Raw genomic sequence first — 22,560 nt, forward strand, 5'->3', positions numbered from 1 at the left:
TGATTTGTGTTGGGACAGTTTGTCTATCACAGGACAAAGAACACGAGAGCGATGTAGAGGGGAACGTTTCTCTTTACTGCTAAGATTTACTACTAATTTATCTCATCGTATTACAGCACTGTGTTTAGAGGAGAGGTCAGGTGCGTTTACAGAGTTCACAACCGACCTTGTGGACAAACACAGACTTGGGGAAAATAGTAGTCTGCTATTGTGGTATGTAGATGAACGAGCCGTTTTGACTTAGCTCACTTGCTGTCCCTCGATTTCATGTGATGACTCAGCAAGCTCACTGCGTGCGCTGGATGGTCTCTAACTGCTAGTGCTGCTCTTTGTTCTCGCACGCCGACGCAGGCACTTTACTCTGCCGACATACACCCAAAGAAAAACTTACAATTTTGTTTTGTCGTCAGGTGACATTACTAAATACGCAAGATTAATTTTGCTCGCGACCGTGCGAGTTGCGCTCTGTCTTTTCTTCCTTTTTTTCTCTCATTTCAGCTGCGTTGCCCTTCTTTGTGGTTTGTAGGTCTTTGTTTTCGGATTTTGTTTCGCAAAGTGTTTCTGGGCTCCATAGTTCCATTAATCCCTTTGGTTTTTTTATCAAAAAATATTATATTTATAATTTTTTTAAATCTGAAGAAAAAAGCTGGACATAGTCAATTAGGTAACCTACAAGCATGAAAAATCGCAATGTAAAATTCTTTATACTCTTTTTTTAGGAACACAGTACAAACGTTGGTGCCCACGTACATGCGCATATACTTACCCCTATGAACGCACACACGCTCATCCTACCCCTATGAGCACCTTCGGAAGACTAAGCTGGCGGGTTGGATCTTGGAATTGACGAAGTCACCATATATGCGCCTTGCTGTCGACGGGAACGCTGCCTTCCACTGAATAAATATTTCGTCTTTTATGAGATAACAGATGTCAAACCTGGGTTTAAACTCTGGTGAACCTGGGTTTAAACTCTGGTGAGCTGGAGGTACAACCACCCTACTAACCACCCAATCTCGGGTTGGTTCTCAAAATTCTTTATACTCTATACTACACAAAAATGACAGTAGCACATAACACAAAGTATTTTAAATTGATATTTTGCATGTGTGTGGGATAAATCGTTGGCTACATCTGGATTAGTTTGCAAAAAAAAATGAAACTGATATTTGAAATTTTGGAAACAACGGGATCATTGGTGTCCAAGAGCTCCACTCAATTTTCTTTTTTCCCTATCTTTTTTTTTTTGCTTTGTCCTGCTGGTTTTTTTTTCTTGACAGCATGTCAAGCTGGATTGTTGAAGATGTTTCATGTCGCAGGTTTAGAAAATGAAGAAAAAATTATCTTGTACAGAAATAATTGGCGACTTCTAGGGTAAAAAGAAGGAGAATCACGTGCAACTTTCGTTTTCCCTTATAAATTCTAAAACCAAAGTTGTGCATAATTTCAAAATATAGAATACCTGATTCCGCGTATGAGTGTATAAGTTTCATCAAGTTTTCTTGAAATTCACTGACTGAAACACGCCGAAACCGAGTTAAATACCGTGCACGAAGAAAAAATAAACAGTTCTCACGAATCCTGGCCATCAGTGCACGATAACTAGGCTTTGCCCGCGTCTCGGCCTGCCAGCGCGAGCCAGCAGCTCAACACGCTTGGGCCTCCTCCTTGTTCAACTGAGGCCGTAGTGCGCACCTCCGAGTGGGCCTCTGCCTCGCGTACCTTCACGGCCCACGCAGGACTGGCGGACTGCTGCCGAATGCTGCTATTCCGCGTGAGCCTAGCAGATCCTTAAAAAAAAGTCCAAAACTATTTTTGCAGTTCTAGAAAAAACATATCCAGAAACAGCTCCGTAAAAGTGGATAATCTATCCACCACCCACGAGAACTACATATACCCACCTTTTTAGCCAAATTTCCAGCAGCGAATGCTATGCTATAGCCGGTTGTAAAAAAACGCAAATCATCAGCCGCCTCCAGATGTACAAACGCAAATCATCACTTCATCAGCCGCCTCCCGATGTACCCACCTTTCTATAGTCTGTCAAAGTCGTGAGATTGTGGTGCAAAAAATTTCGCCTATGGTGTAAACAAAATGAATGTAACATTTTTTTTCTCTGCGTATGTATTATTTCAGTAATGCAACATCGTTTTGCAACTTTTCTCCGCAATATATCTCACTTTTTTTTTGCCTAATTCACCCAACATTGCAAGAATACGCATGTAAGTTGGTGCAATATCTCTGTAGCATACATAGAAAAATAATTGTAGCATTTTGGCCATACTTACACAACAAAATCTATGCAACATGTAGCAAACCGCATCGTTCTATGTAACATCAACAAAAATCCCAAAAAATGACCTCGACCAGACCATTAACCATGGAGGCACTACCATGGCCGATTTGAGGTCATCGACCATCAATCCGTCATGCCGGAGGTTAGACAAAGCTAGATCGGGTGAATCCCCCACTAATCTGCCCGCAAATTCATCTTCTCCGGAATGTGTGAGGGTTCTGTATCGATGATGTCCGTGGAGACCTCCGCCACGGCGTCCATGGTAGCCTCACAGTAGAAAAAAGGGTGTCGGTGTGTCAAACAGCCCACACACGTTCTCTTTATGTTGCTCAACATGACAGGTTACAACTTTACAATACGTACACGGGTAGGACTCTTTAGACCGCATAACATGTATCTAAACCGATCTTAACACTCACAGTCACCGGGTACAACATGACCTGGGAGAGGGCACAGGAGGAAGCTGCCAGGGCGAGCGAAACATTGAAAAGGTCGGCAGCGAGACATTGATGGAAACAACAACGACACATTGTGGACGGGAACAATGATAAAGTGTGGTGGTGTGGATGGGAACTATGACAGCATGTAGGAGGGCATGCCGTGTTTGGGGGTGGCTATGGGTACAAAGAGATAGGGGGAAAGAGAAGACCAAGGCAGGTGAGATTCCATCGAAATTTGGAAGGCCCTTGCATTGTTTCACCAAGATCAGACGTGGAGATGGCATTCACACGTAAAGTGAGAAATGAAATGTTCTCAAGTTAGAGATATTTGCTTCTTCTTATCACGGAATTGTTTACTCGACATAGCGCCATCACCTCCTTTGTTGTCTATCTTCTTGTCAACATTGTCGCTTCCACCTCTTGCTCATCTACGTTTATATTGGCATGTGTCCCACTTGAGAAACAAATAGGTTAGCTCCATCATATAACCTAATTTTGCGCGGAGACATGAGATCACCTCCTCCCTCCTCGCACGCGCCGTTGTCTTCACCTGAATTTCCATGTAAATCAATCATGGCAAATGTTCGTTCATCATACATTAATTCCGCATGGATTCTTTGTGTTAGTAACAGCTCGACACGTTACAAAGAATACAAAAAGGCTATTTTGCCAAAGAAAAGGTTGCATAAGTGAATTCATGGCGTTACAAAGGCAATGCACTTATGCACGGTTCTTTTGGAATTCTCAGTTCGTTTACTTTTATTTAGAGGTTCCCAAGTTAGGACGAATAATCGATTTTTCTAAGCGAAGTGCTGCCCCGAATCAAGAGAGACGGAGCCTGTTTCAGAAAGGCAGGGTACGCTACAACAGCGATCACATAGTAAAATGGAAAGCAGATGCTCTCAAGCCTGTACTTGTCGCGAGGCGGGTAGAAAAAGTGAAGAAACAGGGTCCGGAAAACCAGCAAGTGAACCATGACGTGGACATCTCGATGCCACCATAGGCCAGTGCGTGACATGGAATCTTCGCTGCTCTTGTCTCTCCTCCATACCTTGTCTGCCTTTTCTCAAGGTAGTGGAAATGCAGCAGTGTAATCTATACACAGATTGGAGCCAAAAGCATGCTACACATTAAAATGCATATGCCTATCTTTCCGCCTCTTCGACCTACAAAGAGGAGGAAGGAAGATTTGAAAAGAAGACAGTATTATTTGCCATAATTTCGCTCATCTATTAATATAAGCATCAACAACAATACACAGAATCTCAAAAATAAAAAAATTAGAATAGGTCTTTAGAGCATCCAGCCATGTCCCCCAAATCGCACTTTAAAAGGATTTGCGGGATGCCGAACAAAACGACACGCCAAGCCACGCGCCCCAAAAGACTTTCCGGTTCAGTGCGCCAATAGCACGTACGTCGTCCCTAGGCCATCCCCGACCCATAGGGGACGTGCTGAGTGTAAAAGTTTACGAGAGATTGGTTTTCGGCGTACCCCAATGGGTGCCGATGGCTTTCCTTATATATGCCTCAATGGCTACAACATCTTAACAGATTACAAGATCGTTAGCACCAGATTCAATCTAACTAATCCGGTATCTATCTCTAACTATCGTGGAGTACAAGGCAAGATATATCTACATACGGTTGCAATCTACTCTTCTAGAACAACTCGTTTAACACGCCCCCTCAAACACAACTCTCTAGATTGAGATGTCGTTTGAAGTCTTCGAGTTGCTTTACTGGAAGAGGTTTGGTGAAGCCATCTGCCACTTGATCACCAGAAGGAATAAATCTGACCTCCAACATCCTGTTTGCAACGCGCTCTCGAACAAAATGAAAATCCACTTCTATATGTTTTGTTCTGGCATGGAACACAGGATTGGCAGATAAATATGTTGCTCCAAGGTTGTCACACCAAAGACAAGCAACCTTTGGTTGCGGTACGCCAAGCTCTCCAAGAACCGACTGTACCCAAATAACTTATGCAGTGGCATTGGCTAAAAACTTATACTCCGCTTCTGTGCTAGAACGCGATACAGTTGCTTGCTTTCGTGCACTCCATGATATTAAATTAGGACCAAAGAACACGGCAAAACCTCCCGTAGAGCAACGATCATCCGGGCATCCCGCCCAGTCAGCATCTGAGAATGCGCTGACCAATAACGAGGATGATCTTCGAATCTTCATGCCAAGATCCATACTGTGCTTCAAATATCTGATAATTCGTTTCACCGCGGCCCAATGCAGACTAGTAGGAGCATGCAGGTATTGGCATACCTTGTTGACTGCAAAATAAATATCTGGCCGTGTGATGACCCACAAGTATAGGGGATCGCAGCAGTCTTCGCGGGTAGTAAAACCCAATTTATTGATTCGACACAAGGGGAGACAAAGAATACTTGAAAGCCTTAACAGCGGAGTTGTCAATTCAGCTGCACCTGGAAACAGACTTGCTCACAAGAGTTTATCAGTAGTAACAGTTTTATAGCAGTAGCAGTAGTGAAAGAAAAAAGTCCATTTTTGATCCTTGAATTCTAGTGGAAGTTCACTTTTGGTCCTAGAACTTTTGTTTAGTTCAAAACGGCCCTTAAACTTTAAGAATGGTTCACTTTTAGTCCTTACCCCGGTTGAGCTAGGCAATTATCTGCCACGGGTGGCAGAAGACTCAAGACGACGCTGCATGAGCACTGTGGCAGCACGATGTTGATAGGCAAAGCAAGCATGCCATGCCTTCAAGTGAATAGGGAGAGAGAGACAGAGAGAGAGAGAGAGAGAGCGAGAGACTGGTTCGGGGACACAAGGGTTTCTATTTTTTCATTAAGATGTTGGTTTCGGTATCTTAACTAGCTTGGGCTTGGTCTAGTTCAAAAACAATTCGGTTGGTTGATTGTTTCTTCTTTCCATGTCAACGATTTTCTCAATTAAACCAAAAAATGATGAAAAGTGAACTATTCCAAGAGTTCAAGGCCCGTTCTAAACTAAAGATAAATTTTAGGATGAAAAGTGAACTTCCTCAAAAGTTCAAGGATGAGAAGTGGACTTTCTTCGTAGTGAAATAACAGCAGCAGAGTAACAGAAACAGCAGTAGTGATTATAGTAAACAGCAGGATTAAAATACTGTAGGCACGGGGACGGATAACGGGCGTTGCATGGATGAGAGAAACTCATGTAACAATCAAGCGGGGCATTTGCAGATAATAATAAAACGGTGTCTAAGTACAAAGCAATCAATAGGCATGTGTTCCAATTATAGTCGTACGTGCTCGCAATGAGAAACTTGCACAACATCTTTTGTCCTACCAGCCAGGTGGCAGCCGGGCCTCAAGGGAATCTACTGGATATTAAGGTACTCCTTTTAATAGAGTACCGGAGCAAAGCATTAACACTCCGTGAACACATGTGATCCTCACATCACTACCATCCCCTCCGGTTGTCCCGATTTCGTCACTTCGGGGCCATTGGTTCCGGACAGACGACATGTGTATACAACTTGCGGGTAAGACCATAAACAATGAATATCATGATGAAACAATAACATGTTCAGATCTGAGATCATGGCACTCGGGCCCTAGTGACAAGCATTAAGCATAACAAGTTGCAACAATATCATCAAAGTACCAATTACGGACACTAGGCACTATGCCCTAACAATCTTACACTATTACATGACCAATCTCATCCAATCCCTACCATCCCCTTCGCCCTACAGCGGGGGAATTACTCACACATGGATGGGGGAAACATGGCTGGTTGATGAAGAGGCGTCGGTGGTGATGGCGGCGATGATCTCCTCCAATTCCCCGTCCCGGCGGAGTGCCAGAACGGAGACTTCTGGCTCCCGAGACGGAGTTTCGCGATGTGGCGGCGTTCTGGAGGGTTTCTGGCGACTTCCACTTCTCCCCGTGCGTTTTTAGGTCGAGGCCGATAAGTAGTCCGAAGGAGGGCGTCGGAGGCCGGCCGAGGGGCCACACGCTAGGGCCGCGCGCCCCCTCCCGGGCCGCGCCGCCCTAGGGTGTGGGGCCCTCGGTCCTCCACCCGACTTGCCCTTCGGCTCCGTGAGTTTTCCGGGAAAATAGGGCCTTTCGTCAAAATCCCGAGGTTTTTCCCGAAAGTTGGATTTCTGCACAAAAACGAGACACTGGAACGGTTCTGCTGAAAACAGCGTTAGTCCGTGTTAGTTGCATCCAAAATACACAAATTAGAGGCAAAACAATAGCAAAAGTGTTCGGGAAAGTGGATACGTTTTGGACGTATCAACTCCCCCAAGCTTAGCTTATTGCTTGTCCTCAAGCAATTCAGTTAACAACTGAGCGATAAAAGAACTTTCACGAACACATTTGTTCATATGATGTAAATATTCTCATGCTATGGCTAACACTTAGGCAGTTCATAATAAGATACATGCAAATAAGATCATCCAATAGCTATGTCAATCATGGAAAGGTACCAACAATTAATAATAAGCATCATGAATCATGTATATAAGCAGGATTGCAATGTTCATAAATGAGTATGATAGAGTGGTATCTCGCTTGCCCATATTTGATCGGCAGAACATAAATGCTCGAGCACCTCTCGAAGTTCATAGAAAGACTAGAAATAGTGATTGTCAAAGATAAAAGCATCAAAGTTATACCACAATCAATCATATTTTGAGACAAGCATATTATACTAAGAATGACAGTTGTGCTCTCAAGAAAGTGCTCAAAGAAAGGATGGAGACACAACATAAAAGTAAAAGATTGACCCTTCGCAGACGGAAGCAGGGATTAACATGCGCTAGAGCTTTTCATTTGTAAAGCAGGAGTAAAATCATTTTGAGAGGTGTTTGTTGTTGTCAACGAATGGTAATGGGTACACCAACTACCTCGCCAACCGGACTTCCAAGAGCGGCTCCCATGAAGGACGTTATCTCTACCAGCAAGGTAGATCATCCCTCTTCTCTTTTGTTTACACACGTATTTTAGTTTTATTACGGGTGACACTCCCCCCAACCTTTGCTTACACAAGCCATGGCTAACCGAATCCTCGGGTGCCTTCCATCAATCACATACCATGGAGGAGTGTCTATTTGCAAAATTAAGTTGCTTACTGATGAATCAGCGCAAAACATGTGAAGAGAATTATTAGTGAAAGTTGATTAATCGGGGCTGGGAACCCCATTGCCGACTCTTTTTGCAAAATTATTGGATAAGCGGATGTGCCACTAGTCCATATGAAAGTCCGTCAAGAGTAAATGACAAGGTTGAAATTTAAACACCACATACTTCCTCATGAGCTATGAAACATTAACACAAATTGAGAAGCATTTTTGAAGGTTTAAAGGTAGCGCATGAGAATTTACTTGGAATGGTTTGAAATGCCATGCATAGGTATTTATGGTGGACACTCGGAATAACTTGGTTTTCATGTGTTTGGAAGCACGAGCAGCGTTCCCGCTCAGTACAAGTGAAGGCTAGCAAAAGACTAGGGAGCGACAAATCAAGAGAGCAACGAATCGTCATAATCATGCTTGCGGCAAAATAAATTAACCGAGACATAAAAGTGATACCAGAACTCTGAAGCAATGTAAATCATTGAGGCTTAATCGACTTTTGTTCAGTCATATGCATGCGTGAGCATGTGCCAAGTTAATTCAAACGAATTATTCAGAGGACGATACCACAATATCATACCTGTCTATGAATAAAACAATACAAGCAAACATCCATGACATGCTACTCATATTAATAAATTGGAGCTAAACATGAGAGATCATGAACTACTAGACTCTCTTAAATGACATATACCTCACATGAACCAACTAAGCATGCTCACATGGATGAGTATATGAAAACAAATAGAGTTCATACCAGCCTCTCACCACAATCAGATTGGCGTAGATCGTCATTATTGCCTTTTCACTTGTGTAGCTTGGATAATATGAAATGAAAACCACGCTCCAGCCACCGAAGACCATTGAACTCATAATGAACTTTACAAAACAAAGAAGAACAGCAAATATTTTTGGTGTTTTCGAATTTGAGAACAAGAATAAAAGGAAACAAGCAAACAAAGCAAAATCTTTTTGGGTTTTCTTATAGCAAACTAGCAATAGCAAATAAAGCGAAACAAATGCAAGAACCAAAGTACACAAGTGGTGAAGAGAAACAACAGAAATATTTTTGGTCTTTTTGTGTTTTGGGAAAGAAACAAAGCAAAAAACAAGAAATAGCAAACTAAGAGAAACACAGAAAAGCGAGATGGCAGAAATCTGCCAAAACTCGACAATAGATACAGAAATCGATTTTTACAAAAATCTTCCGTTGCTCAGCTCGAAAAGTGTTCAACTAATGAAAGTTAGATAACAACCTGGGGAACACGCACAAAAATTGGCAGCTCAAAATAACGTTCTGGCTGTGCGCACGAATTTTTCTAGTAACAGTCCAGAATCTGTTTTCAGGTAGCACTTCCCCAAGTATCATCTCCCTCTCATTAGAAAACCATTCAAAGAAGCTAAACAAGTATATACAAGTATCCAGCAACCATAATATGCAAAGAATGAGTGATGCCGGTATACCTCCCCCCAAGCTTAGGCTTTTGGCCTAAGTGGAGATCAACCCCAACGAGGGTCTGGGTTCCATGCTCGGTGGATCATACATGTAGTAGTCATAATAAGGCACCGATGCGAGAAGAAAACGTGGAGGCTCCTCATGCCCAACATGTTGATGCGAAGAGCTTGCTCGCATTCGATGACGAGTCGAGGTGTTCCTCGACCTCATCCGTGTTGTCTCTTGCACGATGACCATCTCTCTCTATGTATGCCTTCGACTCACCTTCCGTGATTGACCAATCCTCCCTGGAATCAAGGTTAAACAGAGCAGGTGCAGGCAATCCTACTAATTTTTCAGTTTTCTTAGTTATTGTCCAAGATTTCTTGTAAAATATTATTTTGTAAGACAGGTTGCTCAAATTAGACGAATCAGAAACAAATTCATGCTTAATCATGGAGACTATGTCAAGTTTCTCTATGGGGAGCTGAATATCAAGATGGTGAGGTTCTACATTATGCATAGCTAATAAGCGAGAGGCGATGAGACCTCCACAAATTCCTCTCTTCTCACGGTTAGTAGCAAGTCTGTTGGCTATCAAAGCACCCAAGTTATAAGTCCTATTACCTTGTAATGCATCAACTAGAAAGGCTAGATCCTGGATAGATATTTTACTTCCGTTCTTCCTTGCTAGAACGCACTTGGTAATGAAATAAGCAAAGTAATGAATAGCTGGGAAATGAATGCTACGGATTTTACCACCATCCTCTGAGAAGCTTCTTCCATGACAAATCATCTTGAAGAGGTCCAAGAACTCTTGCGGCGATCCCTTTATCTTCTCACATGATCCCCACTGCGGCACTCTGATTGCTGCACAAAAATCATTGAATGGCAAGTTGACCGTTTTATTATAAATTTTGTACTGAACCATGGGGTTAGATCGTGACCAATTGAATTTAAAATCCTGCACTACTGACATAGTCAGTTTTGCATATTGGCATGGTTCACCATCAACAAAATCATCCAACCCTACACGAGAGATTAAACTTTGAACGTCCTGCAAGATCCCTGCACTTCTCATAAAATCCACGGACGGATAGTAAGTGGGATATACTCCTTCTTCTCGGTGAACTCTCATGACCTGTTGCACCTCCAACTCCTGTTGGTTGAGTTGGTGCCTACCTCCTTCCATTTTCTGAAATTTTTCAACAAACAATATAAAACTTGATTTGGTGACATATAATTGAAGGAAACTACCATAGGAACTTGCTAGAGTACTAATCATGCATCAAAACTAGTTTTTACCACTTAGAACAAGCATGCAAGCTCACTAAACATGTTACCCACAGCAGCAAAATATGCAAGATATATTCCACCAAACAAAATTCTACTTGGATAATCGAAGGAGTCACATACCGAAGAGCAAATGTGCCAAATTTCAGACAGAAATCTGAGCTGAGCAAAGAGATCGAGAAATCTGGAGTTCTTGAGCAAAAACACGAGTGAGAGGAAGCCGGTGTCGATTTTTTCGGGAGAGAGAAGAGTGTGGGAGGAAGAGATGTCGAAGTGGGGTAAAGGGGGGCCCACACACCGGGGTGGCGCGCCCCTTGCTGGCCGCGCCACTGTGAGTGCCACCCTGGGGTGCCCCACTGGTCATCCCCAGGTGCTCCCAGGTGCCTCGTCGAAAAATAGGACCAACGGTATAATTTTTGCGAATTTTTGAAAACTTTGAAAAATGCACATTTCTGGGTATTAAGTTTATTATTACTGGCCAGGAAAAATTTTGAAATCTCTAATTAACTAAGGAACTTTGCAAAATAAAAGTGCTACAGCAACTAGAGCAAGTGGAGGAAGAAAGAGATGTTGTTTACCTCCTCTATGCATATAAAAAGTATTTGTTAACAAGGTTGATCAAGTCTTGCCACCAAACAAATTTTACATAGCATAAGAAGAAATAAACCTCAAATCAATCATGTTACCTTGAATTGTATTGATATGGATCCAATCACAAGAGTTTGATATTCTTCTTTAGGCTCATATATAGGACAATCGATAGTTCCAACTTTGATAGTTCTCACATTAGAAATAGTATTAACTCCGCATGCTTTTTCAATCCTCTTGGGGAAATAGACGGTGTGCTCCCTATCATCAACATTGAAAGTAACCTTTCCTTTATTGCAATCAATAACAGCCCCTGCGGTGTTAAGAAAAGGTCTCCCAAGAATAATAGACATAGTATCATCTTCGAGCATTTCCAACACAACAAAATCAGTTAATATCAAGCAGTTATTAGTAACTTGAACAGGAACATCCTCACATATACCAACAGGAATAGCAGTAGATTTATCAGCCATTTGCAAAGATATATCAGTAGGTATCAACTTATCTAAGTAAAGTCTCTTATAAAGAGAAAAAGGCATAACACTAACACCGGCTCCCAAGTCACATAGAGCAGTTTTAACATAATTATTCTTAATAGAACAAGGAATAGTAGGTATACCGGGTCGCCCAACTTCTTTGGAACTTTTCCATTGAAAGAGTAATTAGCAAGCATAGTGGAAATTTCCTCATTGGGGATTTTCCTTTTGTTAGTAACAATATCTTTCATATACTTTGAATAAGGAGGCAATTTAATAGCATCGATCAAAGGGATTTGCAAGAATAAAGGTTTCATCCAATCACAAAATTTATTATAGTGTTCTTCTTCCTTTGATTTTAGTTTCTTAGCAGGAAAAGGCATTTGCTTTTGCACCCAAGGTTCCCTTTCATTACCATGTTTCTAAGCAATAAAGTCTTCTTTAGTATACTTTTTATTTTTATCTTGCTTTTCAGGTTCATCTTCAACCTCTTCTTTATCAGAAACATCATTCTTATCATTACCATTATTATTATCATGTTCATTACCACTTTCAGTTTCAGCATCGTAAATAGAAATACTATTAGGATCATTAACGAGGTTCGGAGGATTCTACAACATTTTTATGTTTCTTCTTCTTTTTCTTAGATGGAGCTCTAGGTTCAATGCGTTGAGAATCTTGTTCAATTCTTTTGGGATGCCCTTCAGGATATAGAGGATCTTAGGTAGAGACACCACCTCTAGTTGTTACTTCATAAGCATGTTTCTCTTTAGAATTATTTTGTAATAAGTCATTTTGCACTTTAGTGAGTTGATCAATTTGAGTTTGAACCATTTGAAAATGTTTAACAAGCATCTTAACATCATTGGAGGTTCTCTCCACAATATCATGCAAATTACTAATAGTTTGAGAATTTTCCATTAGATGATTCTCTACTCTCATATTAAAATTTTCTTGCTTAACAATATAATTATCAAACTCATCTAAGCATTGCGTAGGAGGTTTTGAATACGGAATATCTTCCCTAGTAAAGCGCTGAAGGGAGTTTACCTCAATCATGGATGAATGGGGAATTATCTCACATATATCTTCTATGGGAGGTAGATTCTTCACATCTTCGATTTAATACCTTTCTCCTTGAGAGACTTCTTGGCTTCCCTCATATCTTCATCATTCAATTTAATTAAACCCCTCTTCTTCAATATTGGCGTTGGAACTGGTTCAGGCGTAGTCCAATCATCATGATTCCGGCCTATTTTAGCCAATAATTCTTCAGCTTCGTCTGGAGTTCTTTTCCTGAAAATACAACCAGCACAACTATCCAGGTATGCTCTAGACTCAATGGTTAGTCCACTATAAAATATATCAAGTAGATCATTCTTTTCTAAATCATGCCCAGGTCGAGCTCTGATAAGAGAACAAAATCTTGCCCAAGCCTCGGGCAATTTCTCTTCATCTCCCCGGTCAAATCTATAAATTCTCTCGTAAAGCAACATGTTGAGCACTAGCAGGAAAGTATTTTCGAAAGAAAACATCACGCAAATCAGTTGGATTTTTAATAGAACCAGGAGGCAAATTATTATACCAAGTTTTAGCATCATCCTTTAATGAGAAAGGAAAAAAATTTAGCGACAAAATAAGTACGCATCTTGATATCATCAGAAAACAAACTACTCATAGAAGAAAGTTCAATCATGTGTTCTACAAAGCACTTTCTTTTTCAGTACCACAAAAGGGTGCTTTCTCTACAATAGCTATATGAGATAGATCAAGAGAAAAATCATAATCTTTATCCTTAATGCATATAGGAGATGTGGCAAATTTAGGATCAGGAGATAACTTATGTCTAACAGTATATTGTGTGAGGAACTTTTTAATTTTACTTGCATCAGCAGTAGCATTGCATCTATTAATAAGATCATCATTAAGCTCCACATAATCTTCATCAGGATCATCACTAGAATAATCAAGTTCAAGTGAACTAACGAGTGTAGTAGCATCAGGAGTTTCAGCATTTTCAATTTGTCTAGACCTAGCAATTGTAGCATCTAGAAAAGTTCCCAATGAACCACTATCATCAAGCACAACAGAAATATTATCAATATTATGAGAGTTTTCGGATTCAGCAGAAGTACCAGCATGTGAAGCATGTGGCGGTGAAACAAGTTTATCAATCACAGATGGTGAATCAAGAGCAGCAGAGGTACTCGCAGTTGTACCTTTTCTTGTAGTGGATGGTAATATGGCGACTTTAGGATCGCGAGATTTACCCATGATGGAGAATTTGCAGCGAACAATATCAATCCAAGTGAACTTCCAAATAAAGCTATGTTCCCCGAGCAACGGCGCCGTAAAACATGATCTTGATGACCCACAAGTATAGGGGATCGCAGCGAGTCTTCGCGGGTAGTAAAACCCAATTTATTGATTCGACACAAGGGGAGACAAAGAATACTTGAAAGCCTTAACAACGGAGTTGTCAATTCAGCTGCACTGGAAACAGACTTGCTCGCAAGAGTTTATCGATAGTAACAGCTTTATAGCAAGTAGCGATAGTGAAATAACAGCAGCAGTAGTAACGAAACAGCAGTAGTGATTATAGTAAACAAGCATGATTAAAATACCGTAGGCACGGGGACGGATAACGGGCGTTGCATGGATGAGAGAAACTCATGTAACAATCAAGCGAGGCATTTGCGGATAATAATAAAACGGTGTCTAAGTACAAAGCAATCAATAGGCATGTGTTCCAATTATAGTCGTACGTGCTCGCAATGAGAAACTTGCACAACATCTTTTGTCCTACCAGCCGGTGGCAGCCGGGCCTCAAGGGAATCTCATCGGATATTAAGGTACTCCTTTTAATAGAGTACCGGAGCAAAGCATTAACACTCCGTGAACACATGTGATCCTCACATCACTACCATCCCCTCCGGTTGTCCCGATTTCTGTCACTTTGGGGCCATTGGTTCCGGACAGCGACATGTGTATACAACTTGCAGGTAAGACCATAAACAATGAATATCATGATGAAACAATAACATGTTCAGATCTGAGATCATGGCACTCGGGCCCTAGTGACAAGCATTAAGCATAACAACTTGCAACAATATCATCAAAGTACCAATTACGTGACACTAGGCACTATGCCCTAACAATCTTACACTATTACATGACCAATCTCATCCAATCCCTACCATCCCCTTCAGCCTACAGCGGGGAATTACTCACACATGGATGGGGGAAACATGGCTGGTTGATGAAGAGGCGTCGGTGGTGATGGCGGCGATGATCTCCTCCAATTCCCCATCCCGCGGAGTGCCGAACGGAGACTTCGGCTCCCGAGACGGAGTTTCGCGATGTGGCGGCGTTCTGGAGGGTTTCTGGCGACTTCCACTTCTCCCCGTGCGTTTTTAGGTCGAGGCCGATAAGTAGTCCGAAGGAGGGCGTCGGAGGCCGGCCAAGGGGGCCACACGCTAGGGCCGCGCGCCCCCCTCCTGGGCCGCGCCGCCCTAGGGTGTGGGGCCCTCGGCCTCCACCCGACTTGCCCTTCCGGCTCCGTGAGTTTTCCGGGAAAATATGGCCTTCTGTCAAAATCCCGAGGTTTTTCCCGAAAGTTGGATTTCCGCACAAAAACGAGACACTGTAACAGCTTCGCTGAAAACAGCGTTAGTCCGTGTTAGTTGCATCCAAAATACACAAATTAGAGGCAAAACAATAGCAAAAGTGTTCGGGAAAGTGGATACGTTTTGGACGTATCACAGTGTCATGGTGAGGTATTGCAAGGCTCCAACTACACTTCTATACCGAGTCACATCATCAGGGTGTAGCACAACACCCTCATAGGCAGAGAGTTTCTCAGAAGAAGACATAGGAGAGGTTACACCTTTACATGTACTCATACCAACACGCTTGAGCAAATCCTTAGTGTACCTCCCTTGCGAAAGTGTGATGCCATCATGTGTCTTCTTCACCTCAATTCCCAGAAAGTAATGCAAATCTCCCAAGTCCTTTAAAGCAAAGTCTCCTCTAAGCTGCTGAAGTAAAGATGCCACGGCCGTAGGAGTAGAGCTTGCTACTATTATATCATCAACATATACCAAAACAAACATAGTGACCGTAGGCTTTGCAAGAAAAAAGAGAGATGTATCAGACTTTGATGGTGTAAAACCAAGAACCTGAAGTTTTGCACTTAATCTAGAATACCAAGCACGAGGAGCCTGTTTCAAACCATATAGTGCCTTGTCCAATTTGCACACCAAACCATTGCCTTGCTCAAAACCAGGAGGTTGCCTCATATATACCTCTTCCTCCAGAACGCCATGCAAAAACGCATTCTGAACATCTAGCTGCCTGAGTGTCCATCCTTGTGAAACTGCAATAGAGAGAACAAGTCTGATGGTGGCAACCTTGACTACAGGACTGAAGGTGTCTTCGTAGTCAATTCCATACCGCTGCTTGAAGCCTTTAGCTACTAGCCGAGCCTTATACCTCTCAATGGTGCCATCAGACTTCCTTTTAATTTTATACACCCACTTACAATCTATAATATTCCTTCCTTGTTTTTCCGGCACAAGATGCCATGTCTTGTTCCGTTGAAGAGCCATGTACTCCTCTTCCATATCACTCTTCCACTTTGAGTCACCAAACGCCTCTTGAACACTTTCAGGTTCGCCAGTGGCAGCAAAATTTGCATATCTGATCATCCCTTCAAAAAGTTTGACTGGTTTCTGAATTTTATTCTGTAGTCTGGTCACAGGACGTCCAGCCACAGAAGATCTGGGCTGCTCTAGCATAGAAGATCCGCCAGCAGGTGGCTGCTCTGCCTCCCTGGACGATGCAGCGGATCCGGTGTGGGCAGCCGAACCGTGCGGCTGCGAAGAAGCGGTCGATGTCGCCGCAGAGGATCCCGCAGCCTGCCCCGAGGCAGACCCGTGCGTGTGCCGTGGACTGTCTAGCGCGTCCGCGCCTGACGCGTGGTCCAATGGCGAGCTTGGGGCAGAAACCGCGTCGTCAGCGGTCCCGCCTGGTCCTGGCGACGGCGATCCCGACGAAGATCGTGTCGGGGATCCACTGGATCCCGAGGTGGATCTGCCAGGCGAATCAGCATCGGATTCAGCGCCAGAGGCTCCTGCTCCATGTACACCACCCTGCGTACCAGAAAAACTTCCAGAACCGGAATTAGCAGGATTAGCAATTAACAGGTCATCTATTAATTTCCCCCTTTGATCAAAACGAGTTGACGTGAGAAGATCTGTGGGTAGGAGTAGAATTTCGGCACGAAGACGAGCACCAGCATTGGGATGTAGTTCCGAGAAGGGAAAGTCATTTTCATCAAAAGCTACATCTCGAGATATATATAATCTGCCACTAGAAATATCCAAGCATTTGTATCCCTTGTGCAAATTGCTATAGCCAAGAAAGGCACACCGGGTAGATCGAAACGAAAGTTTGTGGGAGTTGTATGGACGCAAGTTGGACCAACACGCACATCCAAAAGTGCGCAAGAAGGAGTATTCAGGCTTTCGTTTAAAGAGACGTTCTAATGGTGTTTCATGATGAATGACTTTGCTAGGAATTCGATTAATGAGGAAGGTGGCAGTTAGGAATGCTTCATCCCAATATTTAAGTGGCATGTGGGCATGGGCTAGAAGAGACAAGCCTACTTCGACAATGTGTCGATGCTTTCTTTCGGCAGACCCATTCTGTTGATGGGCATGTGGACAAGAGACATGATGTTCGATGCCTATACGCTGAAAAAAGGAGTTTAACTTTTGGTATTCACCTCCCCAATCAGATTGGAGAGCAAGGATCTTCTTGTCAAAGAGTCGTTCAACATGGTTTTGGAAGTCATGAAATCGAGCAAAAACATCAGACTTATTCTTAATAAGGTAGATCCAAGTAAACTTGCTATAGTCATCAACGAAGCTTACATAGTACTTGTGGCCTCCAACAGAAGCACAAGCAGGACCCCACACATCCGAAAAAATGAGCTCTAAAGGAGCACTAGAGACACTACTTGACCTAGGATGAGGGAGTTGATGACTCTTCCCTTTTTGACAAGCATCACAAATAAAATTTTCTGAATCATCCTTGAAAGAAGGAAGATAATTATTCCTAAGGACTCTTGAGACAACTTCAAACGAAGGATGCCCTAAACGCCTATGCCACCGAGAGGTCGATGGTTTATTGACTCCAAAAGCTTGTTTTGATGACGAGGGAAGACTTGGTGGGAAGGGATAAAGGCCACCATGACCTCTACCTTGAAGAATGGTTCTCCTCGTGCCCTGTTCCTTGACAAAAAAGGAATTTGGATGAATTTCGACAAAAGCATCATTATCATATGCTAAACGATGGGCAGAAACAAGACTTTTTGTGGCTTGAGGGGAATGAAGAATGTTGTTTAAGTGAAGTTGTTTATCACAAGGGGTAGGAATAATAGAATGACCTATATAATTGATATCCATACCTGCTCCACTCGCGGTGTGGATTTGCTCGTGGCCGTGGTACCTGTCGCGGACCGTGAGCTTCTCTAGCTCGCCCGTGACATGATCGGTCGCGCCAGTGTCCAGGTACCAATTGGTGTCGGCACCGTACGCCGAAGATGATCCAGCCGGCTTCTCCCCGTCGGTGTACTCCTTGTTGAAGCGCTTCCAGCACTTGATCGCCGTGTGTCCATACTTGGCACATACCTGGCACTGCGGGCGTGGGTTGCCATTGGCATCAAAAGGCTGTTGGCTGTTGGGGCGGCCAGAGTTGTTGGCGAAGTTGCCGCCCCCGTTGCAGTTGCTGCGCCCGCCAACGCCGCGTCCGCGGCCGCCACCGCGACCGCCACCACGATAGCCTGAGCGGCCACCACCGCGGGAGGCAAGGTTGATAGAGGAGGTACCGCCGCCTCGTCCTTGCAGACCACCGAAGCTGAGCGGGCCACCCGATCCCTGAGCCCCGCCGTTCTGGATGTCGAGGCGGGTCTCAAAGTTCAGGAGGTGAGCGTAGTGCTCGGAGAGCGAGACCGAATCGGCCCTGGTGGTCATCGACGTGACGAGCGGATTCCAATCCGCATCCAGCCCGGCGAGGATGTACGCCGTCAGATCGTCCTCGTCCATCTTCTTCCCGGCGGACACCATGGCATCGCCGAGGCTTCTCATCCGAGCGAAGTACTCGGAGACCCGCTTTTCTCCCTTCTGGGCGCTTGCAAGCTGCATCCTGATCTGCATCACCTGCGCCCGGGATTGTGATGAATACATCGCCATTAGTGCCGCCCACACTTCGGCAGAGTGTTCCAGGGACGACACTTGGATCAGTACTCCCCTCGTCAGCGAGGAGAGGAGGAAGCCGAGGACCTGCTGGTCCTGAGCCACCCACGCGGCATACGCGGGATTGGAGACCACCTAAGTCTCCTTGCCACCCTTCTCGAGATCGACCTCAACGTCGATAGTCTGGGGCGGATTCTTCGCCCTGCCATCAAGGAAGCCAACAAGTTGGCGCTCCCTTAGCGGCGGCATCACCTGCGCCTTCCAAAGAGGAAAGTTATCCCCTCCGAGCTTCTCTGTCACGACGCCAGCCTGCGGAGCCGAGAGCTGCATGGGGGAGAACGAGGATGAGGAGGAGCTAGACATCATGGAGGAAGTTCGCTCTGATACCATGTAAAAGTTTACGAGAGATTGGTTTTCGGCGTACGCCAATGGGTGCCGATGGCTTTCCTTATATATGCCTCAATGGCTACAACATCTCAACAGATTACAAGATCGTTAGCACCAGATTCAATCTAACTAATCCGGTATCTATCTCTAACTATCGTGGAGTACAAGGCAAGATATATCTACATACGGTTGCAATCTACTCTTCTAGAACAACTCGTTTAACACTGAGCACCACATCGGATGCCGACAGTCGGTTTTCACACGCCAGTTACCTAGCCCCATTCCAACTGCCAAATTGCCTCGTCGACCAGCTCTATCGCTATGCCGACCGTGCCTCGCATGTCACCTCTCCCTCGCTTCCATGTTCGTCCTCTCCATGCAGTGCGACAACCTCACTCGCTCGCCTTGCTCGCAAGGTGTTCGGCCGTAGGCTTATGACGCATTGTTCCTCTCCCACCGCCGTTCAGTTCATTGATCTCCCTTGTTTTGTTTGATTATAGATTATGGATAGCGACGGCGAGATGATGATGAATATGTTCATGGGGGTAGGACGCCAAGACTAACGAAGAGGAGCACTTCATGATTCTCGCCGCTCCTGAACAATTACAAGTGGAAGAGAACGCCACTCCCAACCATGGAGGTTCAAAAGTGTGGAAGTAAGAAATCGAAGCCAAGAAAAAGAATGGAGGGTCATGCCATGCTCTACGCAGTCTATTTCGTAGCGTTTGCTCATTTTCTCGCCATGCATGCGAAAACCGTTGACACATTCACTAATACGCAACTGCAAAATGGTCATTGAGCATCTGCAGAGGCTCAAAGGATAGGTCATTGGATTTTATTTGAATTGGATGGACTATTTATTTTGTTTCAATTTTACGTGTTGGTAAAGCTATTTATTTGTGTGGTAAGCTATTTATTTAAGTATTTTAAACTTTACTAGATTATTTGCATACAGTGCAGATAACTGGAAAAAAAAATCTAGATCTGCAATACGAGGAATGCCTCTAGTCAGAGGCACGATATATACGCTGTTTAAGGGACGCAATTAGGGATGCTCTTGGACCACCTAGCGATAACTATAGACACTAAGGGTGTGTTTGGTAGATCGGGGCAAGAGAGAATCACTATCTCCACTCATACCACTCATACATGTTGCAATTATACAAGCTCAGCTCAGATTTTATCCCTTGTTTGTTAGCCTGGATGTGGTGAAACAAGATGGACTGAGATGTTGTTTGGTGAAACAAACTGGACTGAGATTTTCTCCCACTTTTTGTTACAAAGAGGTCCTGGGACAGAAAAGGAAAAAGCAATCGGGTCCTTACATAGAAAAACAAAAAAGCAATCGGGTCCCTGTTCGCCGGCGCCGCTCACGTCCGCCAGCAGCATGTCAACCGGAGCTCAGAGGCGACCCTGGCCGTCGTCCCTGGCCGTGCACGAGCTCGCGCTCGACGAGCCGGAGAAGCCCGTTGTCCGGCGCTGGCGCAAGGGCGCGCTCCCGCCGCGCGTGGCCGTCGTGCGCTTCCGGTACCCGACGATGACCATGGACGAGCAGAGGGCCCTCTGCGCGGCGCCGTTCTTGGACCTGGCGTTCAAGGCCAGCATCCCGGGCAGATCGATCGACGGAGCTGCTAGGGATCGCCGGAGGGAGCTGCAGATCGACGGAGCTGCTAGGGATCGACGGAGCTGCGGATTGATCTGGTCTTGAGGGCATCGACGGAGGAGCGGCAGGGTCTCGCGGGAGGTAGAGAGCAGCAGGGGGATCTTGAGGGCGTCGGCGGCATCTCGGGGAAGCGGGGGAGGCGAGGGAGGCGGCGACCTCGCTGGCTATCGGCGGCGGCGATTTTTTGGGCGACGCGGAGGAGAGGGCGTGCGGCTCGGGGCTTCGGGATGGAAGGGAGTGGGGGTGACGGTTCGGCTCTGGAGTGGGACGAGCGGAGATTTTTTCCGAAGCCGGCGGGGGTCTGTTTTCGGGGCGAGCTCGCCCGGGATGAGCAGAGCTTCGCTCGTGGGCAGGGCGTTGGGGCCTTTTTCGTATCAGTTGGGTAGGGCGCTGGGGCAAGACCCGATCTAACAAAGAACCAAATGTTGTATCAGGAGGGAATATCTGAGGAGCCCCGACCCACCAAACACACCCTAACGAGCCGAAGAGATGCGCCGTTTTCACCCCTGCATCACCCGAGTGAAACAAAGCTTGTCGTAGAGTATGAAAGCAACTAGGGCTAAATCTCTCTTCTACCTCTTTGATTAACATCTTTATCACGGGTCTAGATAGTAACTAGCTTACCGAAGAAGCTCAGTTCCGGCCAATCAGTTGTACAGTCTTTATCTGAAATCAGCAAGATTCATACCTATAGCAGCCTAGGAGGAGAGTAGGAAAAGGAAAGGCAAAAAAGACAGACACACAACACCCTAGACGACCCAGGAGCTGACTCAAGTCAACCAACTCACTCGTTTTCCACTCCAGCGCGCGTGGCCCAACCCAACCCAACCCACCACCCAAGTCGGCCCGGCCGCTCCACTACTCCCACTCGACTTTATCACGACATCTCCAGCGGCACGACGCATTTTATTGTCCGCGATTGTCCGTTTGCGTCGCGCCGCGGATGCTAAAATGACCGTTTTGTCCACGCGTTCGTTTGCGTTTGGGGGTGGCTCCAGCGGGGGGACGCATTTATTTTTCTTATTTTTTCTCTTCTCTATTTAAATATAGTTCTAAATATTATATATTGGAACATGGTTTTACACAAACTAATATATAATTAGAAACATGGTTTACATAAACTAATACATAGTTTGAACCATGATGGACATAAATAAAACATTGCAAAATGAGGAAACCAGTTGTGTTGATTTATGTATGTTCGCTGCCAAGAAAGAACATTCGAGAGCACACCCAGTCACCCAAACTGGAAAATCCAGCGGGAGATGGTGCCCTTGTTGGTTCTACCGAGGACGAACATCCAGAAACCTCGACTACTGACTTCGTCTGCCCGTAGCTAGATTCGCTGCAAAGAAAGAACACTCTAAGTTCTAACTATCGGTGTCCGAGCTGGATTCGCCGGTGTGGTAGTGCCTGCGGCAGGCTGTGTCGTCGAACACCTTGACGATCATCTCGCCGTCCCCCTCGTAGAGGAAGGTGAGCTGGCAGCCGGGCTTGAGCGCGAGGTCACGGGCGAACTTGTCCCACCCCGTGTGCAGGTACATCTTTCCCTGCCCGTCGAATAAGACCTCCACGGTCCAGCTGGCCTCCCGTAGATGCAAATGCGTCGGCTCGACACCATCGACGAAC

General features: G+C 44.8%; 1 non-coding gene across 1 annotated transcript; it reads right to left on the minus strand.

Moving 5' to 3' along the window:
* Window positions 1-18,595: 18,595 nt before the first annotated feature.
* LOC124668790 lies at window positions 18,596-18,734 on the minus strand. The gene has a single exon (XR_006991873.1). It is a non-coding gene; the product is annotated as a small nucleolar RNA Z247 (small nucleolar RNA).
* Window positions 18,735-22,560: the final 3,826 nt, after the last annotated feature.

This window comes from Lolium rigidum, chromosome 6 (genome assembly GCF_022539505.1).
Source record: "Lolium rigidum isolate FL_2022 chromosome 6, APGP_CSIRO_Lrig_0.1, whole genome shotgun sequence".
NCBI classification, from domain to species: Eukaryota; Viridiplantae; Streptophyta; class Magnoliopsida; order Poales; family Poaceae; genus Lolium; species Lolium rigidum.